Source organism: Glycine max, chromosome 18 (genome assembly GCF_000004515.6).
Source record: "Glycine max cultivar Williams 82 chromosome 18, Glycine_max_v4.0, whole genome shotgun sequence".
Classification (NCBI taxonomy): Eukaryota; Viridiplantae; Streptophyta; class Magnoliopsida; order Fabales; family Fabaceae; genus Glycine; species Glycine max.
Window position 1 is genome coordinate 20,111,365 of NC_038254.2, and position 20,197 is coordinate 20,131,561.

Consider the following 20,197-nt stretch of genomic DNA (forward strand, 5'->3'; position numbering starts at 1 on the left):
CAAATGAGACATCTATGGTACTGAGGTGCGCAGAGGAGCCCTAATCCTCTCACACTTTTTATTTGTTAATGATTGTTTTCTCTTTTGCATGGCTATTGAGGGTAAATTCAAGTGCTCCAAACCATTTTGTCATCTTTTGAAAAAGCTTTTGGCCTTGTAGTAAACTACACCTACTCAGAAGCCTTCTACAATAGACATACCCCCCCCCCCCCAATCCATTAAAACCCATATTTCCAATTTTCTAAGTGTTTCTAAATGCTTGGGAACTAGAAAATACTTTGAGCTACCATCCGTGATTGGAAAAAGAAAGAAGGTCATTTTTTATTATCTGTAGGATTTAATATGCAAGAGAATCAATCACTGATCCACCAAACATCTATCCAAAGGAGAAAGAGAGGTCCTTATCAAATCTGTTGCTCAAGCAATCCCTTCCTATTGCATGAGTACCTTCCTTTTACCCTCTTCCTTGGGAGATGATAATAAGAAAATAACTAATTCTTTCTAGTGGGGTTAAAAAAAATTGCGAAAGGTATCAACTGGCTCAACTGGAACAAATTATCTATGAGGAAAGACTATGGTGGATTAGGATTTCATCATCGCTATGGCTTTAATTTGGCCATGCTAGGAAAGCAAGGTTGAAAATTTTTCACCAGTCAAGATGCTATAGTAACTAAATTATTTAAAGCTAAATGTTTTCCCAATGAGGATTTCTTGAAAGCTAAATTGGGTCATAACCCAAGCTTCACATGGTGAAGCATCTATTCTTCATAAGTGGTGGTTAAACAAGGGCTTAGGTGGAGAATGAAATGATTAATGCTTGGAATTAATCCTGGCTACGCTCTGGTGACAATCCTTATGCCCAAAGCACTCTAATTGAGGGCCTGAAAGATTTAAGAGTCAGTGAGCTCATTAATCCTACAACAAATTCTTGGAATCAAAGATCATAGAGGACATTTTTTATGACAGAAATGCTGAGATTATTTGTGGCATGCCTTTACACTTTACATCCAACGATGATAAGTTGATTTGGAACTCTAGTAGAAATGGAGATTACTTAGTTAAATCTGACTACTACCTCACCATGGAACATATCATTGATAGTGCTAATTTGCATGTTTTTGGGGATTGGAATTTAGTTTGGAAACTCAACATCTCATAAGATAAAGATATTTCCTTGGAGAGTTCTTAGAGATTGTATCCCTACTAGGACGATACTAGTTACCAAAGGTGTGCAATGCCCCATCACATATCCTCATTGCACAACTAATCCAGAATCTCCATGGCACATCTTCTTTGGTTATCCCTCACCATTCAAGTGTCGCATTCTTGTTGTTGGACCAACATCAACCTAATTATAACAAATTATGAAAGCCTCAATGATTTCATCTTCACAATCCTTCGAACTTTAGAGGTAGCACAAATTACAAATGTTGTGGTTACTCTTTGGTGCTTGTGGCAGCATAGAAATGACAGTTTCGAACAATAAGACTAAGCCTCCTCAACTATCCCTTACTTTGTCATATACCTACATTTGTCAATGGCAAGTAGCCCACAAAAAGCTTCCTTCCTCAAATGCTCATTACGCTCTGTATATTAGCTCCACCACTCCACACTAGACGAAGCCTGTGATTGTGTTCACAATGTGTAACATTGACACATTTGTCTTCATTGAAGCTCGATAATTCTTTCTGGGTGTTTGTATTTGAAACTCCAATGGATGTCAATTGGAACATCTCATGGGCGCGGCTCCATCTCTCCAGAAGAAGCAGAAGCCTTAAGTTTACTTACAACAATCCTTTGGGTCTTGCAAATGGGTCTCACGCATGTGATTTTTGAAGTGGATTGTAAACAATTGTTTAATAGCATTCACTCAAACCATATAGATAAGTTTGAGTTTGGTTGTATTGCCAATTCATATAAACATCACCTCAACCTTATTAGCAACTCTTCTTTGAGTTTGGTTAGCTAGCAAGCAAATCAAGTCACTCATCACCTCTCGCGGGGGTCTAGATTGTTTGCTAGTTCACATTTCTTTCATTTCATGCCTGATTGTATCAATCATTAGATTTTTAATGAAATGATATAAGTCTTATCCTTTAAAAAACTCTTCAAAAATTACATTTGAAAACCAAAAACTAAAAAGTCGTAACCACCCCAAACAAGCCTAAGGCTTTGTGGGTTAAAGCTAAGAAGATAATATTTAATATTTAATATTTGATATCTTATTTCATAGCATTTGAGCTCTATGCAAACTTTAGAATTACCATTCCAACTCCTGTGGTTTCTTAAGACAATTAAATATTTCCAAAATTAGGGGCATATGTAGTTGCAACTTGCAAAGGACAACACGGGAGTAAAGAGTAGTAGAGACAAAATTTAAAAGTTTATAAAAAGTGAAGCGAATTGGAGAAGGTGAACCATAAGGAAAAATAATTAGGAGAAAGATAATAAAACATGGAAAAACTCTTGGATAGATGGGTATAATGGAAAAGAATTTCAGTGATAAAGTCTACTCATCAAACACAGGAACAGAAATGCCATTAACACTCCCTCATTACTAGCTATCCTAACCTCCTTACATGTTATTATGTGTTATGATGAAAATTTCTCATACAACAAAAAATTGTTTCTTTTATGTATGAGAAAGAAATACACAAGGAAAACTTATTTCCTTTGTTAAGATTTTATACACAATAAAACCTTATGGACTAGGATGTGTGAAATCATAATACACAATGAAAACAAATTTTCATTGTATTTAGGAGTCTATAAACACAATGGAAATTGATTTTCATTGTATATTATGATATTGAGCCCCCTAATCAGGGATGAAGCGAGGTTTGACTAATCAGGGGACCAATTATAAAACTAAAGTTTCCAATAAATATATAAAAACATCAAATTTCATAAAAAAAAATTACAATTACATATTTTTTAAAATAATCTGAAAATATAGAAGATACATTTATATGTAAGAAGATTTTTTCCTCGTAAAGATTGAATATTGCAAATGTTAATCATCATTTCATATGTCATAAGAATTTTCATGAATTTGTAATAAAAAGTGATATCTAATTTATCAATATATTTTATGACTTTTTAATAAAAATATAAATGACAATGAAATTTTTAATTAATATGTCATTAAAAATTACTTCATTAAATTCCCCTTTTTTCATAAGTAAAAAGGAACATTTAATGAAATAAATTTTGAAATAGTGGCATAATTTTGAAATGTGGACATATAGAAATATTTCTTAAGTAAAACTAACTGCATAAAAAGTTTGCAAATTTTTGCATCAAAACACCATTAATTTGAAAAAGATTACAATCAAAAATCATATTCTTCGGATATTTAAAATTGAAGAGAAATCATATCAATGAAGAGTATGGCTTATTGGCTATTACAGTTTAAGCCAAATTTAGTCGTGGTAGTGATTTCCCCTGGGTTGTGGGTTTGACATTAGCAAGTTTGGCAGTTGCAATGATTCCATTGAATTTTAGATCTATGTCACTAAGCACAACATCTTCACATGGTACATCATTACTACAAACCAGGACAACTCCTTCTTGAGTTGCAGAAGTTCCAATGATATTTTTGAATGTAACCTTTCTTATTTTAATTTTTTTTGGACTCTACAATCACAAAACATAAATGAAGAAGAAAAATAGTTAGAGGAATTTTTTAACAATAAATGATATATTGTTATTTATCTTTTCAGGCAAGCATTTTGTTTTACAATTATTGAGCTACCAAAATATCCATGTTTATTAACTTGTATTGAAATGGTCAAGAGTGATTTTAGTTAAATATTTGGTTGGTGCATTGATTCCATGGACAATACTCTTTATCTATAATAATAGGGTTCATAACATTAACCATTTTGATGTCCTTAAAATGCATATCAATCATTGTAGTAGTTCCTGGAGTACCATGCCAGATCTTGATCCTCACACCATTTCCTGTGTTGTTTAGTGTTCAATTTTTTACTATAAAACATTCAACAAGTTATTCATTTGGATACTTTCCAAATCTTCAAACACTAATACCATGTCGTGGGCCACATGTAACATTTAAGACATTGATTTTGTTTGCTACCATTACCCAAAGAGATGCAATCATCACCAATGGCAATATTAGTGTTAGTAATATTCACTTGAGTTGATCTTCCAATGTGAATTTCATTTCTGTTCAGGCTAGTTGCTGGTGCAATAATGTTGAAGTTTGTAAATGTAATATTATTGCATCCCAAAACATTGACATGAAATATTTTTACTATCCTTTGATGTTATGTCTTGGATAATCATACTATTAAGGAAGTCAAAACCAAAATTTTACAAAAAGAAATAAATAAATTATAAGAAATTCAATTTATACATTAAAACATTAGTTAAAATAAGTTGAAACACTTGTCTCTTTTTTTTTCCTCCCTTGTCATCTTATTTAAAATGACATATCTATAAAAATAACTCATAATTAGGAAAGGAAAATATTTTTTAAATTACGTGTCATTTTTTAATTGAAAGGTACAAGAAAAGATAGGAAAAAGTATTAAGTAATTTCAAATCCTTGATAATAGTATTAATTGAAAAATTGAAAAATGGACACATTATTTACCATGGAAAGCTTCTTGCAATGCTTGTTTTTTCCATAATTATTCTAACTCCATGCAATTGCACCTTGACCATCAAAAGTTCCCCTACCATACAAGGTAAAGAAATTAACATAAGTAAATTTAACCCATTGAGCATCTCCATTTAGGTGGCTTGGGTCTTGTGGCACTCGAATTATTCTATATACTTAAACCTCAATAGGAGGCACACAAGGCCCTTTAAGTTCTATTTGTTTTAACTTGTATATGCCTCTAGGAATCACAACTTTGCTTTAGATTGTTGATGCACATGCATCATGCCAAGCATTTTTCAAAGTCTAAAGGGAAACAACAAATTATACATGAAATTGTACAAGAATAAGAGCTTAACTAATTATAAATCCAATTTATTAATTATAATCTTAGATCTAAATTTTTATCCTTATAAATATATTTTATTTTTCAAGATAATAATTTTAGTTCTCATATATTTTAAATTTTAAAAAAAAATTTATATGATGTGGTGTGTAATTAAAATTATGAAGACTAAAATTAAAAAATCAAAATCAAACAAAATCATGTTTACATGACTAAAGATATATTTATCTAATTTTACATCAAAAAAACATTTTAACATTATGAAAACTCTATATGTAAGGTCTTACTTGAGTTATATTCCCATTAGGTGTTGCTCTATATTTTGATATATCAAATACCTGAGGTTGAGCTTTGAAAAAACAAGCAAGCAATAACAATAAAGCAAATGTGGTCATTTTCAATTGCAAATTCGTTTTGATGCTCTATGCTTTTTTGGAATTTTCCTAACTTGCTTGATAAAATGTATATAAATGATGAAATATTAGTTGGTATAACAATGCCAAAGCTTTAGGAGGTATGTGAATGGTATATAAAGATTTTTATCTAATTATAAACTTGGTTTTAGTTGGAACAAACTTTTTTTAAGGGTTTACCACGTGGATAATATATTCTACAAAATTAAACATCTAGTAGCTGTTATGTCTAAAAGCTTGTATTACAATCCCATGTAGCTATTAATGCAATCCTCCCAAGGAGGGGACCTATCACCAGAGCCATGGCTAAGAGACTCCAAGAAGATTGGGCCAGAGATGCAAGAGAAGGCCCTAGGGTTCTCATGAGCCTTAGGGTAGATTTTAGGCCCATGGGCTAAGTATGAGCTCACTTATCTTTGTACATATTAGATTAGAGTTTCATTATTGTTGGGCATTGTATTTAGAGCTCCATAGTGTAGGGAGGGTACCCTAGTAATGTAGGATTTTTCAATCCTTGTATTTTAGGGCACCTAGACTAGTTTTTGTATTAGGGGTAGTTTTGTAATTTCACATGCATTAAGTGCACTATTTGACGTGTGTGCGTGTTGGGAGAGAAATTTAATTGAATTGGGAGAAGCATAATCCAATTAAATTTTGGATCATCCTAAGGGGGAGGTGAACATTTGCTTGCTACACCTCATTGCCACATCATATAGTCACACTTTGTGAATGTCTTTCATGTTTTACATGTCTCATGACACCTAAGCACAATTAGTGGAGAATCTTGGATTAGGGGGCTGAACCATAGCTATAATTCAGTAATCATAATTAGTGAAATTTTGGCTCCAAATTTGGCTCCACAAATTCAAATTCAAATTCCCTTCCAATTTTGTGACACTTAGGCTATAAATAGAGGCCTTGTGTGTGCATTTTTTCAACTTTAATCATTTGAGAAATTACACTTCAAAGTTCATACCTCAATTGAGGCACAAAATTTTGTGCTTCTTATCTCTTTCTTCCTCCACTCATCTTCTCATACCTTCAAGCTCTTATCCATGGCTTCCTATAGTGGTGAGCTTGTTCTTGACTCATCTTCTCCTTGAAGTAGCATCTCCAATCACCTTTCCTTCTTCTCCATTCTGTTGCCATTGATATTCAAGAAACAAAGGACCCCATTGATGAAGAAGATCCAAGGCCTACAAGCTCCAGATGGAGCTACATCAGCTATGCAAAAGAGTCTTCATTTGGTTGAACTTGACCTTTCATGCTATTTAAGTTTCCTACTTTGCTATTTACTAAAATTATTGATCAATTCTCAATGGATATTAATAAATAAAATAGATCCCTCTTATATATGGCTATTTTAATATTTTTTTTAAACTAAAAGTTATTTTAGTGTAAACTTATATATATATATATATATATATATGAGATTTGCTAATGCACTCACACTCCTTTTTTAAAAACCAACCTCTATTGTTTTTTTTTAATTAATTTATTTTAAGGTTAATATAGTAAATCACACTTTTAAACTTTGTTGTTCTCTTCTTATTAACTGTAATTTTTCTCTCTCTGTCTTTGTATTTAACCATTACAATTAATAATTTAAACTTCATCATTCTCTCTCTTCAAACTTGATAATCACCCAATCTCACCCATTAAAATTAATAAATCTAATGGTTATAATTATTTTACTTAAAAATTTAGAAAGTGGAATAAGTGGGTCGTGTGATTTGTTTTTCTTTCTCAATAGATTTTTCTTCTCTTTCATGGTTTTTCCCATAGTTTTTCGTTGTTCTTCTTTTGCATAAATTAAAGGAATTTTTCTTTATAGTCATCTCATTAAATATGTTTGCACAATTTACAAATTATGTCAATGATTTGTTTGATCCTAATTCATGAATGAATAAAAATATACATGTTGATTGAATATGAATTTACAACACGTGCGACTTTAAGAACCCCAATGCACATAAAGACATGCTAAAATCCTCCTTCATTAGCTATGGACATCATCATGGATGATACTGATTTCCTTGACTTCTTCGACCATATTACAACACCATTACCTTTAACAAAAATGATGTTTGTGACTATAACATATGGCCCCCTTTTGTCAATCAGGAATCCCTCCTTGTTGGTGTTAACAAATCTTATTCAAACCATTCTTGAGAAGTTGTTGTTGGATGATTTGTCATTATGTTCCTCATCAGAAGCAGAGAATGAGCTAGATGGTTGTTGGATTTCCCCTGTAGTTACTTTTTGGTCCAATCTTTATACAAGTGTTGGGTCTTTCTAACAAACAAGTTGATGTATATAAAGATGTTTCTCTAATCAATTATGCTTTGTGTTCTATGTTGTTGCCTAAATTACTAAACCTCGATCCCTAGTTAGGCTAAATCAATCCAAGCTTCGTCCTCAGATCCCTCTTGTTGGACTAGGCTTAATTTAGATAGCCCTTGTAGGTTTGGACTAACTTAAACTTAGCTTCATCCTCGGATCCCTCTTGTTGGACTAGGCTCAGCTTAAATAGCTTACGGAAGTTTAGCCTAATTTAACCTAAGCTTTGTCCTCAGATCCCTCTTGTTGGACTAGACTTAGACCAAACAACATTATTGTAACATCATATTTAAAACCAAAACTTAATCCGTAGATCCCTCATTTAAGACTAAGTTTCAATCCTACATCAATCAAGTTCTAAGGCAACAATACATTTTCCAATGCTAAAGTCACCTAACTATGCACACAAATGGGTGATCAGACCAAGAGCATATAGAATTTAAGCACTGAAAGAAGCATTGAACACAATAAACATAATCAATTAGATATTAAAGTAATTACATTAGTTGTTCTTTAGAAATCCCCAGCAAAGGTATTTAGCCAGCCATTACAGAAAAACCCTAACAATAATTATATTAAGAGTAGAGAATATTTGCTCCTTACGCAAGAAGGGGGATCCCTCCTCCTTTTCTCAGCATCTCACAATCACTCTGCAACTCACTAATCTCTCTCTAATTACAAAACCTAGGTTTCTCTGCAAAAGTTGTTCCTCTTTCGGCCTCTAGAGCTCTATTCCCGAAATAGGCACTGTTGTGTGCTCTGGGATCCTCTACAAAGGTTCTCTGTGTAAAAATGTACCCTAATTTTGCACAAGACAGGCTTTAAATAGGCTCTGAATCTGCGACGTTGCACTTAGCGCCACCCTCGCGCTTAGCGCGAGTAAATGGATTTGAGCTTAGCTCCAGTCGTGTGCTGAGCCTGGCTGAAGACACCCGCTGCGCTTAGCGCACTGATCTCGCGCTTAACGCGCGACCTTGATATTGATGCTCTACCAGATTCTTCTGCCACGCTAAGCACGTTGAAGTTGTGCTTAGCGATGGATGCGCGCTTAGCCCAACTGTTGAGCTGAGCTCAACTGTCACTTTTAGCACTTCATGACTTAGCCTCTTTTTAACCTGAAATTGCACAGATTTCATCATTAAATCCAATGGAAATATTCTAGAGACGGCTCTAACAATAAAAACAAGATTTATTTACAAACTCCTACAAAAATAACCATAAATGGGGAACTATACAAGTTTTGGAAAATGTTTTCTATACAGAAGTAAATCGCATAAGATGACTAACAAACTCCCCCAAATTTACAGTTTTGCTTGTCCTCAAGCAAAGAAAGAACAGTTCACTTGTCCTTAAGTGACAAACTACACTAGTCACTAAAAAAAATGGTGTTTGCTTCACAGAGAAATTCAACCATATGAATTGAATATTTTGGAATGCTTCAATCAATTGCTTTTCACAAACATGCGGCTTTTCAAAGATAGGAACATACGCATTAGAGTCGCAACTGAAATAAGCTAGTAAGAATGACAGAAATCAAGGAAGGATCATCAACCAAAACCTCACATTCATTGTTTCACTCAAGCTCAAGTGTTTAGGCTCATTCCATCATAAACAACTAACACAAGTCCCAACCTTTGCATTTCATCTCATATCATACAACAATGAATCCGAAGGACTTTCTAGGCTTGTAATGGGGTTAGGCTGCCAACAATTCATGGGTTTTCTAGGATTCAAAAGCTTAAGTTCTAGGAGAGCATTCATCCTTAGAATAACCTTCACTTTTTCATTCATTCCTACCCCATACATGCCTTTTATTTAGGCACTCAGCTTTCATTCATCGAATTACAACATACACACTTATTAATTTCATTTGTACTTACAATTTTTTTTAACACATATATAGAAACATTATGTGTCTATAAAGAAATAGTGTGTGTATGCTATTTACTTTGACCATTTCAATTCTTACCTAGAGTCTCCCCCAAATTTGGAACAAATTTACCTTGATAATTGCTCCCTCAAATTTGGGACAAATTTGCTTTGAACCAAGCTTCTGTGGATGATGCTCTCCTACAACTTAAGACAAGGTAGTAGGAGATAACACTGTATAGGCTCAGGGTTCAACAAATCAACAATTCATTCAGCTCAAACTAGGTGCAAGGGATAAATCATTCAAGCACGTGGTCAGATTTTTGGCTAAGTGGCTATCACAATCAAACATGGCCTTCATCATCCTCAATTTCATGCATTCAGTCCATACTTCAGAGATTCACGCTAAAATTAGTACTAAATGATAGTCGTTTCTCTCAAAATTTAAGGATCACACTCTCACCGGGATACGGTTAATGCATTCCTTCACAATCAATTTGACAAATTGACTAACATTTTCAGTCATACTTCCAATCGCATGCTCATTCTCTTCTAATGACTGCAAGCTTGATCAAAACAAACATCTAATCATTCCAATCCACTCAATTCATACATTTGCTCAATCAAATCATTGTCAAACACTCATTTCATACAAAACAATCCACTGCATATCATTTTCAACCAGTTCACTATTCAACAAGCTTTTTGTACAAGTAATCAAACAACTACACTAGAACTGAAATTTAAATAACTAAAATTTAAAGAACTGAAACATAAAGACTGAAATTTAAATGACTGAACATAAATCATAAAATAACTGAAACAACCTAAATTGTTCAAAATGAAAAAATTTAAATGTCCTGCTCCTGTGATTGCTCCTGGGCATGCTCATTGAGATCTAACACTTGAGCAGTTGGTGAATCCTGAGAGATAAGCTGCTCTAGCTCAGATGCTGGTGCAGATGGCATGGAATCGTCAGGTATGGGTGCTGGAGATGGCTCTGGAATCTGGTCTGTGGAAGTCCCCTTCTCCTGAGCCATGTGTACATCTGCTTCAAAAGGAGAAGGTTGGTCTCCTAGCCAAGCCATCTACGCATCAAACTCATCCATGCTCATGATGGATGGCAAGCCCAAGCTCTGAAGGCTCTGCATGATAATGGACGGCCCCCTGTGTAAGCTCTGGAGCATGGAATGAAACATCTGTGGTGTAAATAAAAAATCTGAAGGTCCTGCAGATAAAGGAGTTGGAAGTGGTATCTAAGTAGATGTTGGAGGAATAGTTGGAGTCTGAATGGGAGGTGCTGGAGCTGTGGAAGAAGAAGGAGTTGTTGTCTCTGGTGTTGCTGAAGTAGTGGGGACCTCTGATCTCTTACCCCTGGCCTTCCTTGGCCCTCTAAATGACATTGTTGGATCATCAAGATTCCAACAGTTCTTCTAGATGTATGCCAAGTTAATGGTGGAGCTCAAGCTCTCCAGGGATCTAGAATCTGATTGGACTCCTCTAGCCTTGCACAGAGCTGTGATCAAGGCAGGGAATCCAAGTCTGGATGAATCATGTTGTGCAGTAATAGAGATTTGGTGGGAGATGAGGTACCCCACATTCATATCCATCTTCATAATGATGCCATAAATTAATTTGGCTCTGTCTAAGGTGACATCAGATGTATGGGAGGTAGGAATCAGGTTAGAGAAGGAAAGAACGCTCCATGTCTGAGCTAAAGTGGTCATGTTCTTCCTTAATATCTTCAAAGGCTGACCATCAACGTTTAGCTTGAATCCCCTCCCTGGGATACAAAGCTTAGCAGCCAACTCCTGAGGATCAGGCCTCAGGAGTGCAAACCTGGAATAAGCACACAAATTTTCCCCCTCTTCCAGAATTACAAGGGTCTTCAGGAAGGTGTTCAAAGTATCCTCATCAAATTTCACCAAGTGACCTCTCACCCTCACCTGCTTAGGTGATTTATCCTCGGGGTCATAGAGGTTAGCATAAAATTCCTTCACAATAGCGACATCTATGCTGTCGTCAGTAAAACTAGTCAGCTCCTCATCCTAGTGTCTTCTCTCGAGTTCCTCCTTGAACTCATCAAACTTAGTGTAATATACTATGACATTCCTCTCTGGAAGCAATTTTCTAGGCACAATTATATCAGTGTATCACTCCTGAGCTTCTTGAGAGGTGAATCTAGATCGATCATATCTGACTTGGGAAGGTGTAGAGGGAGCCTTCCTTTTCTTAGATGCCATCTACAAAATATAAGGTAAAACACAAAAGATTAGCATAGGTTATTTTCAACAAAAACAGAAAAATAAAACTAAAATTTTGACTAGGCGCTTAGCGCAGCAGGCTGGGCTTAGCACGTCTTCTAAATTTTACTCATGGGCTAATCGTAGCAGACTCCCGCTTAGCCTAAAGACATAGAAAATATTTTTCTACAGATTAGGCTTAGTGTGGCAAGCTAGGCTTAGCCTAAGTCTACAATTTTCAAAACAGAAGAGAGTCTAGGCTTAGCGCAACATGGCGCGCTTAGCTCAGCCACACCAGAATAACACTCAGGCTTAGCGCACAGGGCACGGTTAGCCTAACTACAAAAACTCAAAAATAGTGAGAGAGTTGAGCTTAGCGCAGCATGGCGCGCTTAGCTCAACCTCCTCGACACACAACAAAGGCTTAGCGCAGCAGCTGTGCTTAGCCTTATTCAAAGGACTAACTACAAAAGCAAAGTGGTGCTTAGCCGAACAGGTCAAGCTTAGCACTGAACAAAAAGTTTCAAAAATCTTAATGTCTGAACACTAGGCCCGCTTAGTGGGATCATCATTTTCATTCATCAGTAGGGATGAATGCACTTAGCGCGACATGGTCCGCTTAGCGCAATCATCTAGAAATCCAAAATTTTAACAGTTGCGATGAATAGGCTTAGCGCAGTAGGCGCGCTTAGCGCGTTCATCGCGATTTCCAAATAGAACCACAGGGGTCTTCACCCCTTTCAGCTACATTGCCCCTAATGGGCTTATAAGTTACCTAAAATCCTAGAATGCCTAACCCTAAAACTAAAAACCTTAACATCATTACTAACTAAGAAAGCAAGAAATCGTCTATCCTAAGGTTTGAAAATCAGAATGCAAAGGAACAATGCAGGAGAACTTACTTGGATTATGTTTGTGCAAGGAAATGAGGCATGCAGATGAAATGTATTATTTGGAAGCAAGAAAGTGCAGTAACAGAGGTAGAGGTAACTTTGGGGTATCACCCAAGGTACCTCAGCCTTTGGTTTTTAAAAACTGAAATTCGTATGGCGCGCTTAGCGCAGAGCTGCACTTAGCGTGCCCACATGACGTTTGAGTTTCAAACCCAAGCGCTTAGCCTAACCTTGCGCTATGCCCAACTTGAAGTTGTAAAGTCCAGTGAGCATCTGGGGCTTAGCGCAGCAGGCTGCGCTTAGCGTTTTCTGCAACACAAAATTTTCTACAATATTCACTTAGCCTAAGATGTGAGGCTTAGCGTGCCATCAGGCTTCAACTTACAGAGAGTAGTTCAGGCTTAGCGAAACAGGCGCGCTAAGCGCACTTCCAAGAATTCAAAAATAGTAAGAGATTAGTGCTTAGCGCATTCTGCTCCACTAAGCCCAACTTAAAAGCTCAAATTACAGAATAAATCTGGGGCTTAGCTCTAGATAGCGCGCTTAGCACTGCTACAATAAAATTTCTCCAAATAAGAAGTGGCGCTTAGCGCATCATCCACACTAAGCCCACTGATTAAGGTTCAATTACAATGAAGATGTTGGGCTTAGCGTAGTGATGTGCGCTTAGCTAAACTATTCAGCCAACCAATCAAGGGTCTCTGCACTTAGTGCAAGCATGTTCAGCTTAGCGCGTGAAGACTGAGCGCTTAGCACAAGGATTGCGCTTAGCGGATAGACAATTGCAAAAAAATTTCCAAGTCTTTTTCTGTCTAACTTTTCACACAAGCTTAAAACCCCTTGTTCATTACTAAACAAGCTGATAATTAATCACAATCACAAGCAAGGTATCCTAACTACATGCAAGAGATAACAATGAAAAATAGAAAAGGGAAAGAAAAGTTGGGTTGTCTCCCAGTAAACACTTTTTTAACGTCACTAGCTTGACACATCATCCTGTTATCCAGGATCCAACAAAGTTCCTACTTCAAGGACCTTCTTCTCGAGCCTCCTTTCCTCCATCACATGCACTTTCAGACAGACATTTTGGCTAGGTGGATCTTTGTCCTCATGGAACAATTCAAAGTTGATCTTCTGATCTTCTATGACCATATGTAGCATCTTCTTTCCCATGTCTACCACACAGCTTGCAGTAGACATGAATGGGAGGCCAAGAATGAGAGGAATGTCAACATCCTTTTCTATATCTATGACAACAAAATCAGCTGGAAATATAAGGTGATTAACCTTCACCAAAACATCTTCAATGACTCCATATGGCCTTGTGATGGAGCGGTCAGCTAACTAAAGGGTCATGCGTGTGGGCATTATTTCCAGCTCTCCAAGTCACCGACACATGGAGAGAGGCATTAAATTTATACTAGCTCCCAAGTCTATGAGAGCTTTGCCTACAGCAACCTCACCGATAGAACACGATATTGTGACAACTCCAGGATCTTTGTGCTTGGGTGGAAGGATGCGTTGAATAACAACACTACAGTTACCTTCCACAACAGTTCTGTCACTATGGATGTACCGGTTCTTCTTGGTTACATATCCTTCAAAAATTTGGCATAGAGGGGCATTTGCTGAAGTGCTTCTCCAAAAGGCAAAGTAATTTCCAATTTCTTGAAGATATCAAGAAATCTGGCCAAATGTCGCTCATTATCTTTTCGGGAGGGTACCAACGGATAAGGTACCTCCTTGCATTCAATAAGAGTAGCCTCTTCCTTCTTTTCTATGTTGGCATCACTCTTGCCTTTCTTCTTCTCAATCTCAACAACCTTCTCTTTTTGTTTTTCATTTTTCTACTTTTTTTCTTTTTCTTCTTCTTCTTTTATTTCTTCATCTTTTTCTTTTTCTTTTTCTTTTTCTTCCTTCTTCTTTATTCTATCTTGATAGTCTCTTATTGGTGTCTCTTCTTCTTCATCACCTTCTGCTTCCTCAACACTTTCTTCAAGCTCAACTAAATCATCAACTGGTTCCAGTGCCGGTTCATCAGCTAGCTATTGTTTAAATCCCTCCACCTTTTGATCAGCTCTACTTTCTCAACTTGAATAACCATTTTGCTTCTAGTCATCACAGCTTTGCACTCTTCCTTAGGATTTTTCTCTGTGTTTGCTGTAAAACTGCTGGATGGTCTTTCAGCTAACTACTTCACAAGCTGGCCCACCTGAACTTCTAGATTCTTAATTGCAGACTCCGTGCTCTTTTGGTTAGACATTGACACTTGCATAAATTGAGCTAGAGTCTCTTCCAACTTTGTGGTTCGGTCATAGAGACTTGGCATCTGCTGTTGTGGCCTTGTAGATGAACCGCCTTGGTCTCTATTGAATTGGTTACCAGGGTGATTTTGTCACTGTCTCTATTGTTGATACTGCTGGTTGTTTTGAAATCCTAGAAATCCACTTGTATTGAAATTGCCTCTGGGCTGGTTGTTTTGAAATCCTAGAAATCCACTTGTTTTGAAACCCTAGCTACACACCCCCTATGATGCAAACTATGCAAGAAATAGAGTAGAACAAAAAAAACACAAGCAGAGGATGTATTACATTGGACCTTGTCTGATATCTTAGGCAAGTAAGAAGTAGAACTTCATTGCTTTATCTATAATTGAAGTTGAATATGTGTCTATTGCCTGTTATTGCTCACAATTTTTATGGGTAAAGTATCAGTTAGAAGATTACTCTAGTTTTGAAAACAATATTCTTGTATATTGCAACAATACTAGTGCAATCAATTTATCTAAAAATCCCATACAACATTCAAAGGCAAAGCATACTGAGATAAAATATCATTTCATTCGTGATTATGTGCAAAAAGGTGTTTTTGATATAAAGTTTGTAGACATAGATCATCCATGGGTTGATATCGTTACTAAGCCTTTGTTTAAAGATCGCTTTGTTTGTATTAGGGAACATTTAAATATGGTTAGTTTATCAAACAAATGATGTATGTCATATTGTCTAAGACAATGCCATCTCTTGATATTCTTTCATTAATTTGTTTGAACTAATGTGTGTTCAAGTGTATAGACAGAAGGGGAAACATGTTTGCAAAGGCAAAACCTTTTAGTTTCCTTTTGAAAACATGGTTCGCCATTCTTTTTCATTTCTCTCTTTTGTTTCAAAAGCCTATAAAAGGCAAAGGCGAGCAATCAGAAAGACTCTTTTGAAAACTTGAACTCTTATAAAACTCTTGTACCTTTTACTTGTGTTTAAGAATTTGATTATTCAAAAAATCTCTTTTCTCTCAAAAAGTTTGAATCTTTGTGAACAATGACCCCAAAGAAGAGTGAAAATGTTAGGATTCTTGCTATCAACAACATTGAAGAAACTATAAGACGGCCTAAAGGAGGGTTTGGTTTTTAACAAAGACTGGCAGAAGGATATAACCGAGGAAATGGTGGAAATCATACTATATGGAAAGCCACGTCCAAAAACCACTAACAAGAAAGCTTTAGTCAGCTTCTTGAGGATTGTGAACCTCATATATATGTGTAGACTCATCCATAGCTTTCTGTTTAACATAGTGATGCCCAGACTGGGATCAAGAGACTATGTTAGTGATAAGGACATATGTTGCATGTATAAGGTGATAGTGAATGGAAAGGTGAAACCTTCTACTCAGTCTGAACCTAGCCAACCCAGACTCAAACTACCAACCAAAAGAAAAGACGCACCTGCACATCATCTGACCCTAAACCCTTAGACCAAACCAAGAAACCCAAAAAATAACCACCATCTAACCCCAAGCGTATAGATCTTAAAACAACCTAAAAAATGAAAGAACCAGACTCTAAGTCTGAACCTAAATCTCTACCCCTACCAAAGAAACCAACCATAAAAATCAAACACCTTCATCCTTAACCTCAACCTACACCTATCTCACCACCCAAACCTGCCTTACCATCCAATACATAAGAATCTTATGTTGAGATTCTTGATACCCTGACTCCCCAAACCTCACTCTATTTAGCACTTCCACCATAGACTCCCCAACATTCACCTAAACCATCTTCTCCCCCCAAGAGCAAGAAAGAAGTTTTTGCATTGGCTAAGGTGACGAAGAAGTCGTTTGCGAAGTCCAGGAAGAAGGCCAAGATAGACAAGACTCTTGAGCGAAAGGATGCTATAAAAGAGGAAAATGATATCATTGTTTTGTGGAAGCTATATCTATGGAAGAACATAAGAAAAAGTAAGCTAAAGATGCAAGGTTGGGTGCCTTGGCAAGAAAGGTTTCTGAAGAAATTCCAGAAGATGTTTTTTTTTGGAGTCTCTAAAGGCATTGCCTATTTAGGAGGTTCAGAGGAAGCAACAGAAAAGGCTATCATGGTTGATGTTGATGGTGAGCTAGTGCCTGAGGAAGTGATTGTTGAATCAATCTAGGAACAATCTAAACTCGAATCCAAGCAAGCTAAAAGGGAAGAGCTTAAGAGAATTCAATTTTTTGTTGAGCATGGAGCCGAATTGATTGATGTGGATGTTGCTACAAGGCAAGTAAAGGTTAAAGTGGCTATCATTCCTGAAGACTCAGACCCAAAAGAGAAAAAAGTTCTCTAAGAAGCTATGGTCCAGTCTGCTATAGAAGCTTCTCTTAATGAATACGAGGATAACATCATTGAGACAAACCCTAGTGTTGCACCTATTAGACCCAAACCAATATTTGAATATGATGAAAGGGTAGTCAAAGTTGTACTTTCTGAAGCCACATATGCATACAAGATCAAAACTTTTGAAGCTATTTATTGACCACCAATATTTGATAATGTAGAAGAAGTACAAATTAGTTTGGGACAAAGGAAACTATTGTACGCAATTGAAAAACCTATCAAACCAACAAATCTCTTTGCTAAACTTGATTGTCGTCTGATGAGGTGAGATCAGTAGCAAGCCACTAAGTAGCTACTTCCCTCAAGGTCTTTGCCTTTACCACCACCTCCAAGAGTTGTTCCTGTTGAGTCCGATGTGAATGTCAAATACTACCCTGGCTTCAGAGGACATAAAGTGCTTGAGTGGCAGACTTGTAACATAGTCTAGAAAAACAAGTTGATTTTGGGACTCATACTCTTTATCTAGAGATGCAACCATTGGAGCTTGAAAAGCTCAATCTCACCAAGCTATGGAAGGCAATTTTTTCAGGTATTGATCATTTCTTTTATCCATCTTATGATACCTTTCCTGAAGAAGAAGAGTACGCCTTTAGTGTCTATGGCGATAAGGAACTAGTAATCAAGGAGTTCCCTTCAAGACAAACTACTACTCCCAACCCTAATAGTCTAATCTTTTATAAACAAAAAGGTGTATTCTCTTGGTTCAAGCATCTGGAAAAGTAGAGAGGTTGCATCTACTGAAATGTTTTTCTCTACTCCCTTGGATCTACAACAGTTGATGAGACTCCTGTGTACCTTCAATGTTGTTCTTCCTTGGGATTGCACCAAGTCTGCAGAGACTTTTCAGATAGAGGAGATTCAGTTGGAGGCACCTGAAAAAAGTCTAAATTTTAAAGACTGAGAGCACTCAGACTATGACCCTGAGTTAAGAATGAAGTTGCCTACCTATAGAGAAAAGATCAGATCAAGGTAAACATATTTTCAAAGAATTTAAAGGCTCAACACTCGCATGCCTTTCTTGTTGGGGTCACAATTATCTTGCTTGACTACTTTAGAGACTTATTTTCAGATAGCCATTGATAAGCCTATTCTGCATCAAAAGGCCAATTTCTACAAAGGCAAAGAGTTGATGATTGAAGATGATGAAGATGTTTCACCAATCAAATTCGTAAAAGCTCAACCTGGTCATCTTTTCAAGCATGAGCTTGAAGCTCTTCAATAGAAGTCTGAGCTCACCAATCTAGATTGGTATGCCATGAAGAGGTTTTACATACTCAGGGAATGTTGCTCTAGTTTGGAACCTATTGAGAAGCACCCTACAAATACATTTAACTATGAAGTTGGCAAAACTATCAGACCATGAATCATACGTGCTTTACTCAAGAAACTCTTTTCAACATGGCCTATACATGGAAAAGGAAATTATATGCTATGTCTAATCACACCTTCTTTTTTATGGTGTCTTGCCATTCTCCAAATTCTTCTTCACACACCATGTGGATCCTATCATTGAAGAAATTGAATATAAGGCTGAAGTTACTTCTCACTGAAGTTGCTTGAAGTTAAACTAGCAAGAACCTAAGAAGCCCTTGCTCAAGCCTTGTAGGATCGTGCTTATGCTGAGAAGGAAGCTCACAAATGGTTCCTAATTAGGGACTACTTCTATAAGAAGACAATTGGTTGGAAACCTCTTTGTCCTTTAACGCCACCTGGTAGCCATATTCATTTATCATCTAATACAGATGATTATGGTGATGAGTTTCATAGGAAGCTTGATGAAGAAGTTGCCAAACAAAAGACGGAGAAAAAGTAAAAGGCTAAAGCTTAACATCATTTAAGAGGGAGTAAGAAAGTATGAAGAAAGCACTAGTTTTGGGGGAGTTCTTATGGTTATTTATGTTATTTCTTCCTTGAAACACATCTTCTTGATGTGAAAACCTTTACATGAATAAAATGAGATGTTTTATGTTATCTATTTAGACTTTATCTCAAAGGCCTATGATGCATTATGATATGCTTTTATTATATATTGTCTACATTTGATAAGACTAACTAGCGCTTTAATGCAATATCTTATAAATCTACCTTTATCTTTTAAATTTGTGTTTGTTTGACATCATCAAAAAGAGGGAGATTGTTAAGTCAAAATATATTTGTGTCATAAGACGAATCAAGACCCTAAATTATTTTGATTAGATGTAAAAAATACAAAGGTTAAAACCTAAGTCTTATGCACTATCACAACATGCCTTGCCAAATCTACGTCTGATGTTTCAGACGATAGCTGATAAATCACTTTTTGAGTTATATTTTGTGTCATTTTGCTTGCATTTTCTTGGAAGAACTCACATTTGGACACTAATTTTGAATTTCAAAAGTACACCCACTCAACTAAACGAAAGAGTTGGAAATTGCATGATTTTATGAAGATTTGAAGACTCTGAACTTGATCACCACTATCGTACATTTACCATGGCCATGGTAAAAAAACATGACCACAATAAGATGATAACAATCCTCTTGAACAACGTCAACAATCTGACAACGGTTGTGGTAAATTCACCATGGTCGGGATCAATTCATAAGGGTCGTGGTCAACCATGAGGGTCGTAGTCAATCCATGAGAGTCCATATCTTCAGTGTCACTTTTGACCATAGCCGCGGTAGATTTTACCACGACCATAGTGCGTCTTTTCAGACTAATATCTTTAGGAAGCTATATGCTATATATAGGTATCTCAACTTTGTAAAAAAATCTTTAGTTCACTTTTATCTTTTTATGAATTTGAAAGAACTTTGAGGGCTTTTGAGAATTGTG

At 36.2% G+C, this 20,197-nt stretch overlaps 1 pseudogene; it reads right to left on the reverse strand.

Moving 5' to 3' along the window:
- Positions 1–3,411: 3,411 nt before the first annotated feature.
- On the reverse strand, positions 3,412–4,335 carry LOC106796927 (polygalacturonase-like; annotated as a pseudogene).
- Between the last annotated feature and the right edge of the window lie 15,862 nt (positions 4,336–20,197).